The sequence below is a fragment of the Tamandua tetradactyla genome, chromosome 16, assembly GCF_023851605.1.
Source record: "Tamandua tetradactyla isolate mTamTet1 chromosome 16, mTamTet1.pri, whole genome shotgun sequence".
Lineage (NCBI taxonomy): Eukaryota > Metazoa > Chordata > Mammalia > Pilosa > Myrmecophagidae > Tamandua > Tamandua tetradactyla.
This window is the reverse complement of record NC_135342.1, coordinates 9,303,075-9,317,462: the sequence shown is the minus strand read 5'-3', so window position 1 is coordinate 9,317,462 and position 14,388 is coordinate 9,303,075. Positions and strand designations below refer to the sequence as shown.

Sequence of the window (14,388 nt, the reverse complement as noted above, 5' to 3'; positions counted from 1 at the left end):
AAAACAGAAAATGACAAGTGCTGGAGAGGATGCGGAGAAAGAGGCACACTTATCCACTGTTGGTGGGAATGTCAAATGGTGCAACCACTGTGGAAGACAGTTTGGCAGTTCCTCAAAAAGCTGAATATAGAATTGCCATACAACCCAGCAATACCATTGCTGTGTATGTACTCAAAGGACTTACGGGCAAAGACACAAATGGACATTTGCACACCAATGTTTATAGCAGCGTTATTTACAATTGCAAAGAGATGGAAACAGCCAAAATGTCCATCAACAGACGAGTGGCTAAACAAAGTGTGGTATATACATACGATGGAATATTATGCAGCTTTAAGACAGGATAAACTTATGAAGCATGCAATAACATGGATGGACCTAGAGAACATTATGCTGAGTGAGTCTAGCCAAAAACTAAAGGACAAGTACTGTATGGTCCCACTGATGTGAATGGATATTCGAGAATAAACTTGGAATATGTCATTGGTAACAGAGTCCAGCAGGAGTTAGAAACAGGGTAAGATAATGGGTAATTGGAGCTGAAGGGATACAGACTGTGCAACAGGACTAGATACTCAAAAATGGACAGCACAATAATACCTAATTGTAAAGTAATTATGTTAAAACACTGAATGAAGTTGCATCTGAGCTATAGGGTTTTTTTTTTTACTATTATTATTACTTTTATTTCTTTTCTCTATATTAACATTCTATATCTTTTTCTGTTGTGTTGCTAGTTCTTCTAAACCGATGCAAATGTACTAAGAAACGATGATCATGCATCTATGTGATGATGTTAAAAATTACTGATTGCATATGTAGAATGGTATGATTTCTAAATGTTGGGTTAATTACTTTTTTTCCGTTAATTAATAAAGAAAAAAAGAGATGATTTCCAGTAGTTGAAGTTTTACATCTGAGGCTTTATGACCATCCTCCTTAAGGAGTTCAGAGTAGTAAACTCCTTCAAGGTAGTAACTAGTTTGCTAGCCTCTGGAATGCTGCACACCAGAGATAAATTGGTTTTTAATAAAAGGGAATTTATTTAGTTAAAAGTGTATAGTTTTTCAGAGGAAAGGCAGCTAACTTTCAACTAAGGTTCTTTCTTACACAGAAGGCACAGCGTGATCTCTGCTGGCCTTCTCTCCAGGCCTTTGGGTTCCAATAACTTTCCCCGGGTGATTCCTTTCTGCATCTCCAAAGGCCTGGGCTGAGCTGAGAGTGCTCAGATGAGGTATGCTGAGCTGCTTGCGCTATGCTACATTGTGCTCTTTCATTTAAGCTTCCAGCCAATTAAATCAAACGTCAAACACTGCAGCAAGCACACCTCCTAGCTGACTGTGGATGTAATTAGTAACAGATGAAGTTCACATGCCATTGGCTTATGTCCACAGCAAGAGAACTGGACACCTTCACCTGGCCTAGTTGACATTTGAACCTAACTACCACACAGAGTGAGGTGAGTTTTATCATGAGAGTATCTGGCAAAAGGAGTACAACCATGGTTGAGGTCATGTAGTTGGAGACAGACAGACTTGAGTTCAAATTCTAGCTCTGAGTTATAGAGTGTGTTCCTGGGCAAGACAATCCTGAAAGCTTAGCTTTCTGATGGTAAAATTATTGGACATAATTATTATTTTTTTAACTTTTTTTATTGTATAATAAAACATATATACAAAGCAAAGAAAGAGCTCTTTGAATTCAACCTATCTTCTAACTAGTGCATCTTCTTGCTCCATTACTAAATACTGATTTCCCTCTCTAACATTCAACCCCACATTGACTGCTGTACCCTCCATGGTAAACTGGCCTCTAACTATGTTTGTCTAGTTCCTTAGCTTCTCCTTTGCCTCTGAGATCTCTGGAGGTTCTGTTTTTCATATTCTGCCCTGTTTTCATAATCCTTAGAAATCTCCTTCATTCTATTGAATTAAGCTCTTGTTCTCTTTGGAGACTCCCAAATTGTTTCCTTTGATATTTTCTAATCAGTATGCTAGTATCATGTGTTTTACCATCTTCAGAGTACCTGCTCCCCTATGAACTCAGATATTTTTTCAAGTAAATGAAATTATTTTCCCTCAAAAAGAAACAAAAAGAAAAGAAAATACTCCTTCCTCTTTCCTAAGTTTAAGCTCTTCTGTACTATGGTACATCTTATATCCTGCCCATCCTGGTGTTCCTGTGCATCCTTCCTCATTACTGAGCTCTCTTCTTGAAGGTCTCTGCTGTCCCTTTATATTTTTTAAGTTAAAAAAAAAACAAAGGCCTTTGATTCCCGGTGCCTGTCCATGCAAAATATATATATATATAGTTAGTAGAAGGAAAATACTATGAGGCTATAATTGTACATTCAGCATTCAGTATCCCATTCATTCAACAAATAGGAATATTTATGATGCATAGTTATTGAATCTTACTAAGAATCTGAATTCCCATTCTACTTTGTGGCCAGAAAATTGAAATTCTATCCTAAAAACACTATACCCATCTATTTCTCAAGCATTTCTTAAATGGTTTTTTTTTTTTGTCACGGTGTGTAGGCATAAAACATGTGTGTAGGCCTCTTTCACTGAGAGCCTAATTGGATTAATTTTAGGGTGCGAGTCTGGCTATGTCAGTATCTGAAGTTCTCTAGGGTATGGTGTTGTGACCATCTGGTAATTTACAGCCCTGATATATGCTAACACAGGTAAAATTTCATGAGAAAAAGGAATTACTTCTAACAGCAAGATTTTTATATCAGACATATGACATCTGCATGTAATATGGTGAAAAGGTATTTTCACTAGAGTTCAATATTCTGTGAAATTAAATGTCATGGTGATCAGAAGGGATGGAATATTTTGAAATTTAGTGGAAACAGAGCTTGCAGATATAGAGAGCATGGAGAATTATAGCATGATATGCAAAATCTAGTGCTGGGATTTCCCTGGGGAATGGGGAGAAGGATGCTGTGCAGGATTAAGAAATGACAGACACAAGACATTAGTTAAGTGGGGTCAGGGGACTCAAACTCATCAGGAGCAAGAGTGCTGAATAAATTGACATCCGCATATTTATTGTGTTCTTACATGGGAACTGCTTTAGGGAGTATAATCAAAGCAAGATTGTTGTTGAATATCTGTCATGCCTGTAAAGCTACAAAGTTTGGTTCACAGTTCCTGTCCCAGGAACTCTTTATTACTTACCAGAATGCTTCTATTCAGGTCTCTTTGGGCTCTCAAATCAGCATCATTGAGAGCATTTGCTTCAGCAGTTTACCACATTAGCAGAGCAACAGTGTGCCTATGCCCAGTGTCCTCAGTCAGCCCTGAGAACACTAGCTTCGGCAGCTCCTTACCTGAAACTGCTCAGGCAGAACATTTCTACAGTAAGGCCAGATTAGATAAGGTGCAGCCCAGGCCAGACCTCATTTCACAGATACCAGGGGGCTTTGCCAGCAGTCAGAGGCCTGCTTCATGAAAAACCTAACCTAGGCCCCAACATCTCCCCCTTTTTTATTCTAAAAGAAGAGTCCTAAGTTTTCTCTTGATGGCCCCTTTGCCAGTCTTAGGTTGTTCCTCATCTGAGGAATCTTACCCATCTTTGGCTAACCAGTCATCTTTCAGGGCCAAGCAGGGTGATATGAGGTGTGCAAGTGAGGGAGGGGCAATGCCCCCCAAGAGGGTCTGATCTGTCTCCTTGACAGTCTGTGCCCCTTTATTTTGTTTTTGTAGCACTAACATGACAGAGGTCAAGGCAGCAGCCCTTAATTTGGCTTTTGGAAGCATTTCCAGACTATGTGTAAAAGACAAAAAATAATTAATATCACTGTTCTGCTAACAGTAAATCCTCCTAAAGTTTTTAGCCCCGTTAGTGGATTTAGAGATTGCAGCCCTTGAGCAATCCCATTCATAACATCAGTGCCTTCTAATAATTTTGGAATGTTCTTTTGCATATCTACTATTCTTGCTTGAAGTTCATTACTATTTAGAATTAAATTATCTTGATGCCCTAATTAATGTCTTAATTTTTTCTGACTTATGTTCACTTTCATTATACAAGAATGGAGAAATACAGAAAGATGTGATATTTCAATCACACAAGTGCTGTTGCATTTTAAGGGATTGAATTTCCTCTCCTAACAATTTCTCCCCCTTTTTTATTCTTAAGAAGAGTTAATTTGGGAAAACAAGTGTTGCTGATGAATCCTTGTTCTGTTTCAGAGGAGTTGGAGGTATCCCAACCAGAGGACTGAAGAGAAGAGAATAAAACTAAGAATAATCAAGCATAATAAAGTAATTATATAGCAGAGTGCTTTAGCTATATATGTATAAATCATCTAATAATCCTTTGGCAAATTCTTTAGGATCGATCACATCAGCATGTATTTTTTGTGTATCAAGAATAGAAGAGCATTCATTGTTGAAGATCAAGGCTCACATTGTTACTGAACCATATACCAGCCAGATGATTTTAAACTTGTGACCAATTCCACTTGAACTGATTATAGGGTAACGCAGTTAAACATATGCTGCGATATTACAGATGACATAAGAGCTTTTCTTTAAATTTAAGAGCTTGAAGTTGATCTCCAAGCTGAACCACAGCAGATTCCAATGCATTTAGTTTAGCATCAAATTTAGTATCTAAACCTAGTTGAGTTTGAAAGGCTACAGAAGTATTGTGGACCAAATCATGAATAGTATTAGCATTTTGAATACTTTGACTTAAGGCCAGGGAAAATACAGTAGCAGTGGTTATCTGTTGCTGTTACTTACAACACAGGGCTAGATGAAATGACATGTTTTGAGCTTTCCCCAGATTGGCAGGTAGCAAAAATGAAAGCAAGGAAGTGTCAATGAGAGAAAAGAGACTGGGATCAGGGGACCTCACTTCTCAGAGAAGTACAGGCAAGTTTATTTAAAGCTGTACTTCTTTTTATATGCTAGATATGTCTGTGAAAAACTTTGTTCTATTTTCTAATGTTACTTTATGTTGATTACCACTTTTGGCAAGGTCAGCTAGTTCTTGCTAGCTAAGCAATCTTGCTGTTTCTTTTAGCAACCCCTGCTGTATTAAAAACATTATCTTCTTTCAAGTTCAGCCAGACTGTTTATCCTTGGACCTTGGCGCATACTCCCTGGTCTTTACTTTTACCTTTTAACCCTTTGCAGGCTGTTTTTCCTTCAGTTATCAAAGCTACCAAAGACACTATACCAGCTATAATTAACCTTACTATGCTTTTTGAATGAATAAAACCAGAATGTAGTTCTTTTAATATCATAGCCCCTGATTAGAATACCAGGGACCACTGAAATTAAGTGTCAACTCCTTCATCTGCATTATTAATGGCTTGGTCTGCTGCTCTGGATTCACATCTCACACAGCATTCTGGGGCCCAAAATGTCCCCTCTGCACCTTTTGGAAAAACATAAACATAACCTCTTCCCCATATTAAAGCAGGATCAGGTCCCTTTCATTGACCTGCCTGTAAATCTTTCCATCATACTAATGCTATGGGACTTGTGAGTCTTCCCTGAAAACGAGTTTCAGCTGATGTGAGTTTTTAAGCTTTAAAAAATTTAAAGTATAAAGGGCTAAAGCTAATCTTCATTGAGGAGGGGTAAGGTAGTCTCTCCCTTTTTGTTTTTTAAGTATTGATTTAAGAGAATGATGAGCTTATTCAATAATGGCTCGTCCTTGCAGATTATGTGGAATTCCTGTGGTATGATAGATAAAAAATTTGTACAAAATTGTTTAAAATTTTGATTTGTATAAGCCAGGCCATTATTTGTTTTGAGTGCTACTGGTTTCTCCATAATGGGAAATGCAGTGAAGCAATGTGAAATAACATGTTTTGAGCTTTCCCCAGATTGGCAGGTAGCAAAAATGAAAGCAAGGAAGTGTCAATAGTAACATGTAGCCATAATAAATGAACAGATTTTGTAAAACGAGTTACATTCATTTGCCATAATTGGATTGATTGAAAAGGAATGCAGGAATGAGAATTCTTTACTATTGACAATGCTTAGTTTTTTGGTAATTTTAAACTTTTTGCATGCAGTTTTTATGATATTTTCACACAACAATGGTCTAATTCCAATTTGCTTACGTGATCAGGCCCAGTTTGGTCCTCTGAGAACTGGTTAGGGACTGAGAGGAGCTTCCTGGGACCTAGATATCTTTATTTTAGTACACCTCCTTCCAGAAAGACAGCCAGTCCTCTTAGTTAGAGTGCACATTTTAACTGTTTCTTACCAAGGTCACACAATAGCAACATCAGTTGCATGCAATAGCAACATCAGTGAACAGAACAGACCAGACTCCATAAATGTATCTTTCCCTTAAATTTTGCCCTTAGAATCTGATCCACTCACAATGTAAGCCATGGTTATTTGGGGTGAATTTAGTTTATATATATATTTTTATATAAATACAGGACAAAGCATTAAAATATTTTATAGACTTAAAAGAATTTAGGTATTTACATGATTTGAACATTATTTAGCCAGTAATAGATTCACTTACACAATATTACCTTAGATTAATAGATTAAATACAAATTATTTTGATAAAACATGGACTTTCTGCTTTTTATACTGATTACTTAGAAAAGACTTTTATAACTGTTTATTAGAACAGGCTAAGGGTCAAAGAAAACTTTGTCATTTTAATAGAGAGAAAACTAAACCTTACTTTTGCATCACTATATTATTGGATATTAAAGTTTTAAAAAAAATTATAGACAGGCCCACTAAATCCTTTTTGACTTTGACCAGAATTTTGTTTTCCACAAACCTTCAGCAAGTTATTTTATCAGTTTAGGCTTTGTTTGCATTTTCCTCATTCTCTAACAGTGATTCCTTTTATCTTAGGATAAAACTATTCTTTTTTTCTTATTAATAAAAGCACATCTTTTATATCCTTTATACTTAAGATATTATTTCAAGCAAACATTTTACCACATATGATTATCATAAAAATTAAATTTGCTAGAATGTTAAATACTTAAATTACTTTAATCAATACATATTTGAAACATCAGTATATAATTTTTAACAAGAATTTTCACTTTTTAAAAGTTTTAAAAATATATTTCTGTTCCAAATATGAATAGAAGTTAAACTCATGGCCAAATTGCTATTTCTCGGGAACCTGAGTTAACAAAAGGAGATGGAGCTACCATTCCCACCCTATGTCACGAGATATTATTTGTAGCATTAGTATAAATCTCAGTAGAATAATTATTCAGAGTAAACCAAGGTAATTTATTTATTTTTAATTTTTAAATTAAAAAAAAAGACAAGAAACACTAACATTCCCAACATATGATCATTCCGTTCTACATATATAATCAGTAATTCACATCATCACATAGTTGCACATTCATCATCATGATCATTTCTTAGAACATGTGCATCAATTTAGAAAAATTGTACATACCATACCCCTTACCCCTCCCTTTCATTATCACTAGCATTTCAAACTAAATTTATTTTAACATTTGTTCCCCCTATTATTTATTTTTATTCCATATGTTCTATTCATCTGTTGACAAGGTAGATAAAAGGAGCATCAGACACAAGGTTTTCACAATCACACAGTCACACTGTATCATTATACAATCATCATCAAGAAACATGGCTACTGGAACACAGCTCTACATTTTCAGGCAGTTCCCTCCAGCTTCTCCATTACATCTTGAATAACAAGGTTATATCTACTTAATGCATAAGAATAACCTCCAGGATAACCTCTAGACTCTGTTCGTAATCTCAGTCATTGACACTTTGCCTCATTTCACTCTTACCCCTTTTGGTCGAGAAGGTTTTCTCAATCCCTTGATGCCGAGTCTCAGCTCATTCTAGGATTTCTACTCCACCTTACCAGGAAGGTCCACACCCCTGGGAGTCATGTCCCACATAGACAGGGGGAGGGTGATGAGTTTGCTTGTTGTGTTGGCTGTAGAGAGGCCACATCTGAGCAACAAAAGAGGCTCTCTTGGGGGTGACTCTTAGGCCTAAATTTTAAGTAGACTTGACCTATTCTTTGTGGGGTTAATTTTCATATGAACAAACCCCAAGACTGGGGGCTCAGCCCATAGCTTTGGTTGTCCACACTGCTTGTGATAACATCAAGAGTTCTCTACTTGGGGAAGTTGAATTTTCCCTTGTTCTCACCATTCCCTGAAAGGGACCTTGCAAATACTTTTCCACTCACTGATCAAATCACTATGGGATTCATCGGGGCATCACTCTGGACAAACCAACAAAATCTCATGTGCTACACAAGGCTCCATGTACTTATGGTGTTCAATCAAGCTATCTACATAAGTTATATTAGGAAATGCACTAGTCAAAATATAAATTTTGTACCAAATATTTTTTGCTTTAGTTTCACACATAAGTTGAAATTTTAAAATATTAATTACCATCTATTTTCAGCACCCTGCAGTAATGACATTCCTTTGTTCTTCCTCATGGATATTTTTAGCTATTCAGGGCACCCTGCCCTTCCAGATAAATTTGGTTATTGGCTTTTCTATTTCTGAAAAGTAAGCTGTTGGGATTTTAATTGGTATTGCATTGAATCTGTAAATTAATTTAGGTAGAATTGACATCTTAACTATATTTAGTCTTCTATTTAGTCTTCCAATCCATGAACATGGTATGCCATATTCATGGTAAAATCTTGGTCATATGCCTTTATCTTCTTATCATACATAGCGTTCTCTGCAAATGATCTCATCTAGTTCTCTGTCCTTAAATAATATGCTTATATTGGTGTTGTCCACATTGCTATGTCCACTCAAGCCCTTTCTCAAGATTTAGATATTCAACTGGGCATTTGGTCTGTACTCTGATAAATAAAAATCTAAAATTTGATATGCTTCAAAATGCCCACTTATTTTTCTGACCTTCCAAATCTCAATGATACTCACCATCTCAAAGGCACTATACACATACCTCTTGACACCAGCAGAATACCTAGGAGTAAACCTTAAATCCTCACTTTCTATGTCCCCTTATTTTGAACTCATCAGTGAACCTTGTCTTACTCCAAAATAAATTCTAATTTCCACCACTTCTTCTTTTGTTTCTTCAAATCACTTTGCATAATTGGCACCTGCTTTCCATTTTTCTTTCTTTGCTTGTTTATTTTGTTTTTCCTAATTCAACTGCAAGCTCAGTGAAAATAAAGAATATGTTAATGTGGCCTTAGCAACAGCTAGCTTATTAGTATTAATAAGCATTTAACAAGGATTTATGGAATGACTGAATGCAGCCTTATAATTTTGGATCAGGTTTTTTTCAATCTTTGTTTTTTCTTCTAACAGGGACTTAATTATTACTCTATCTTCAGGTTTTGCAAGACCCTGTTTAGAAACTAGCCATATCTACATATATTCTTTGAGATTTAGCTGAGCTTAATTACTGATTACTTTTGTCACTTGGTTTGTACATATTAGGTTTTTTTTTTTAACATTACTGTTTCTTTCTTTCTTTTTTTTTTTAACATAGGCTGGCACCAGGAATCGAACCCAGGTCTCTGGCATGGCAGGCGAGAAGTCTGCCTGCTGAGCTACTGTGGCCCACCCTGTGTTTTTAATGTCTAGGAGAGAAGGAACATTATTGGACAGTCTCATATACTGAGATCATGCAGTCGTCACTAAAGAGCCAGCCACACCTAGGTATTTATTATTCCTTCTTTCCTAGAAATTATTAAAGTTGACAGTTATCTGCAGAGGCATTAGCAAAACTGGAGCTATATGAAGAGACTGGAACAATGCCATGAATATAATACCTTGAAAAATATTCAGACCTAAATCATTCTCCTTTAAGGCAAAACCATGGAAAAACTCTGGAACGAAATTTAAGTTTAGTTAACCAGACCACCAGGTGTAAAATAAAGAACTCTGCTGAGTGTAATGGCGATGGGAAATCCTTTCTCCTTGCGTACTATGAGCAAGTTCATACTGGAATTAAAATCTCTGAAAGTGGAAAATGCATCAGTACTAAGTCTCAACTCATTAAACATCAAAGAACTCACAAAATTGAGAAACATCATGTATGTGGCACATGTGGAGAAGCCTTCATAAGGAAGTTTCACCTCACTAATCATCAGAGAATTCATTCAAAAGAAAGACCTCATGGATGCAGCATATGTGGAAAAGCATATACCACAAAGTTCTGGCTCACCAAACATCACAGAACTCATATGGGAGAAAAACCTTGAGCGTGCTGAATGTGGCAAAGCCTTTTATAGGAAGGGAGAGCTCATTATACACGAGAGAAAGGAAAGAGGAAAAAAATGCATTGATGTAGTGAATGTGGCAAAGGCTTCCTCATTAAATCATGTCTCACTTTACACCAGAAAACTCATACAGGAGAGAAACCCTATGTATGCAATGATTGAGGAAAAGCCTTCACTCAGGTCTGTGTCCTTGTACATAGGCGAACTCACACTGGAGAGAAACCCTATTTATGCAGTGAATGTGGACAAGGCTTCATTCATAAGACAGGCCTCATATCCCATCAGAGATTTCACACAGGAAAGACTCCCTTTGTATGCAGCAAATGTGGAAAATCCTGCTCACAGAAATCAGGACTTATTAAACATCAGAAAACTCACACAGGAGAGAAACCCCATGAGTGTAATGAATGCGGGAAAGCCTTCATCACAAAGCATGTAATGTAGTCAGAGGATTTCACCTACATTATGTGAAACGGATTTAGAGTAATATGATCAAGGGCTTTGTGGTTAGAATGAGGTAGAGTTAAAAAAAAAAATCCTAAAATACATCTTTTCCAAGGGACATATGACTTGAAGGATGGGGGAGGGAGGATTCCTGTTAACAACGTATAAGTAACCCAGGCTACAAATACATTTTTACAAATAACCACATCTTATCTCCCCATGTTGATTCTAAATTCCTTAACAGTTTTGTGCTAATTCAGTATACACCAGCTACATGTGGCAAATTAAATATAAATTACCTTAAATTAATTTTAAAATGTAGGTGTTCTGTTGGACCTGCTGATTCCAAAATCATATTTATGACACAGAAGAATAAAAAATAACTATTGATTTGGAAGATGATGGTGAATGGACTAAAGAGTCTGTATTTTCTCATTGTTTGGAATTAGCTATTGGAAGGCAGTTCTAAAGAAGACAGCTGTCCAAAAAAATATTTTGTGTATAGGTATGATTAGAGAGAGTCGATGTCTGAATATAAAAGGGACAGAGCAGAAAAAGAAAGAGATCCCCAGAATAGATAGGATAAACAGGAGGATGATAAGATGGAAGAAAGTATAGGAGAGAGAAGGAGGTAAGACTCCTTTGGGATGTTTTGGAAAAGAGCCATTATGTTTATTTATTCACAGGTCTATCAAACTTGCGATTTGTCATCATTTCAAATATTCTGGTCCCTCTTGTGAAGTGCTGAATTAGGACATGTGATTTCTTCCATCTTCATCCTTCATAACTCTCCTGTGAGTTGGGGTCTTGTCCTCTTTCCTCTTTCCAGAGTTCTTTCCCTTGACCCAATAAAGTTATCACATCCTGCTTAGAACCTGTGAGTCCTGCTTATAGAAAAGAAAAATGAAAATTTACCATGAAGTGGCTATTTCAGAATTCTCTTACAAATTTTGGATCATCAAGTAATTTACTCCAACCGATATTTTTAAACACCTAAACTGTGCCAGGAACTGTTGTAAAAACTGGGGATAGTGAATTTTTAAATATTGATAGTAAATTTAGCAAAAATAAAGAGGCTTGCAGTCTAGTGAGACAGGCAGTAAAAGAGATATTAGGTTACACTTAGTGGTATGAAAAAAGCCTGAGAAGTACTTGGAGGAGCTATTCAAGAGTTTTCTGAGGTCTTTCTGGGGACAACTGAGCTGAGCGAATTGAGGGTGGCCAGGCAGCAAAATACTTGGAAGAAGAGAACATGATAGAATATGCTTACTCTGTGTGCTGCCTGTTTCAAGATTCTCTTAAGAAGCTTTAAGAAAAATAAAATTCTTTGATTACTACGCAGAACCCCTAAATCAGAATCTCTGGGGCTGGACTAGGTCTCTGCATTTGTAACAAGGAGTTTTTTGGATATACACCTTGAACAAGCTAGTGAAATAAAAGAGTAACTGACATACTCTTTTTGGTCTGAGGAGGTAACCAGGTATCTGAAGGAAAGAAGAGCTTAGAAGCATAATATATTTGGAAGATGAATATTCCAGGGCAGTGGAACAAGTACAAAGATTTTGAGGCACAAACATGTTTGCCAAATTTTTAAAAGTAGAGAGACTATTGTGGCTTGTACAGAAGGAGAGGCAGAAGAGTAGTACATGAGAGAGAGAAAGGGGCTAGATCAGGCAGACTTCATAGGCCATCCTAATACTTGACTTTTTATGTTCTAATGCAATCATTAGATGATTGAGAAAAGGTCAATTTCACGATTTGTGTTTTAGCAACATACCTGCCTATGTTACGATGACTTATAGTATGGGCCAATGGTACAAGCAGGGACAATACCATTCTATCAGGTGAGGGATAAAAGATGGCTTGGACCAGAGTAGTGGTCATGAGAGATGTGAGAACTGTGCTAAGTGTTGAAGATGCAGCTGACCTCCACTTAGTCAGTGATGATGTGACTTCATGGGAACTCTGAGAGTCACGAGGGTAGCAGGCAATGTGAACAAGGACCTGTGGTCAGAGCAGGGCAGCTATGCTCTCAAGGTCTTTTAGCCCAAGGAGGGAGGAGAATATGAGCTAGGGAAGGAACAGTAAGGGGTAACACGCCTGTAAATGAAGAGCAAAGAAACCTTGATGAGTTGGTGCAGATGCCTAGAATTATATACGTCCAACACTTTGAAGTCATTTTATTTGCATAACGCGAATGTCCACTGCAGTTCCATTTATATTGCAAAACAAAACGGGTGAAATTATTAAATACATTTTGAACACCCACATAATGGGATTCCAAGCAACCAAAACGTACGAAAACAGTGAAGCTGGCTGAAAAATGCCAGATAAAAAGAGTACACCGGTATGATTCCATTAAAAAAATAACCAACAGTGACAACGAATCAGCGGCTATGAATGCAGCGTACTTTGTATTTGAGCAGAGTAAAGGGTGTGGTTGAGAGAGGCTGGCAAGGTGCTCTCAACGACGTTCCTGCTCACTTTGTGATCGCCGCATCCCGATAACCACCTCGCTTTCTAAACCCACTTGGTCCTCCCCAGGAGCCTCCATCTCTGGGCTCCCCAAACGGCGCCTTCTCTGCCTTACGGACACCGGACTTCATCCTAGTGAGCCACGCCCGCCATGCTCCGGCCTAACGGCGCAAATAAAAATATGGCCACCGCGCGTCCCCGACTTCTTTTGTCCAGCCTGCTTAAATTTTTATCCGGCCTCTGAAAGCTTTTCACAATTAGCCTAGTGACTGAGGTGCCCAGAAGTTACTTCAATTTCTTCCCGCCGAGCTGAGGCGTCACAGCGGTAACGGTCGCTGACAACAATGTGCACGGCGCCACGAAAATTTTGCGCAGTCCACTGTCCCCCCGCATGAGGAGTCGGTGACTGACATTCCTGCACCCAGTCGGCTCAAAGGAATTTACCCCCTGAATGTACGCCACGTTTGCTTCGTGGGACTACGAGCCTGCTCTCACCATCTTGTCAGTCCCTGGCTACCGACGGGAAAGCGGCCGCTGTGTCCTGTACGTCAGGCATTCGCTGATGGCCGTCTGCCGTGAGCCGAGCTGGCGTCGGCGCTGGCTTCCTACGTCATAGACGATAGCCGGAAGCCCACTGATCCTTTCTCCATAGCAACACCGTGGGCCGTGGTCGGACGACTTTTGCAGGTGAGGAGGCTGGGCCACGGACAAGAAATAAAAGTTCTCGGAAGTATGTTCAGCCCTTAAGAGGTCGCTGCGGGTTAAGGAGAGAAGAGGGCCAGTGTGGGGGTCTGGCTGTGGAACTGGGTAAAGGCGGGAGAGTCGCTGGCGACCACATCCTGTGATGCTCGTGGTAGTCCGTGGGGATAATGCTGGGTGTGAGTGTTTTCTAGAAGGGGAACACGTAGGAGTCCGTAATAGCGTGTATGGGGCTGAGGTATCGGGTCAGTTATGGGAAGCTCAGGTGGTCAAGAGGTTAAACATCTTGTTTTGGTATTAATGCGGGGGAGGGAAGTCTTGATGCCTTGGAGGCTCGGGGCCGCGCTGCGGTGGTTAGTGTCTTTTAAGAAAATCCCACTCTTGGTGCTTTGAGTTGTTAATGATACCGTATTGACAGTTTTCAATACATAAGGTTAAATTATCTCCAAGGAATAACTCCTGACATGAATTTTATAGAGTGCTATCAACTTTTATATCTAAATTATGTAACCATCTATCTGACTAAAGAAGTTT

The 14,388-nt window shown here is 38.2% G+C and overlaps 2 protein-coding genes and 1 pseudogene across 3 annotated transcripts in view; 2 read left to right on the top strand and 1 right to left on the bottom strand.

Annotated features, from left to right (window-relative positions):
- The window catches only part of LOC143658690 (uncharacterized), a 92,722-nt gene extending 78,744 nt beyond the window's left edge, over positions 1-13,978 (bottom strand). Inside the window, exon 1 of the mRNA XM_077130877.1 lies at positions 13,651-13,978. The gene's annotated coding sequence lies outside the window, so the exon portion shown is untranslated. The remainder of the gene's footprint in view (positions 1-13,650) is intronic.
- LOC143658289 (uncharacterized) lies at positions 9,787-11,562 on the top strand (annotated as a pseudogene).
- LOC143658702 (zinc finger protein 613-like) overlaps positions 13,143-14,388 on the top strand; it is a 28,271-nt gene continuing 27,025 nt past the window's right edge. The window contains exon 1 of one of the 2 annotated variants that reach the window (XM_077130889.1): positions 13,143-13,842. The gene's annotated coding sequence lies outside the window, so the exon portion shown is untranslated. The remainder of the gene's footprint in view (positions 13,843-14,388) is intronic. The other variant, XR_013163293.1, reaches the window with a different exon arrangement.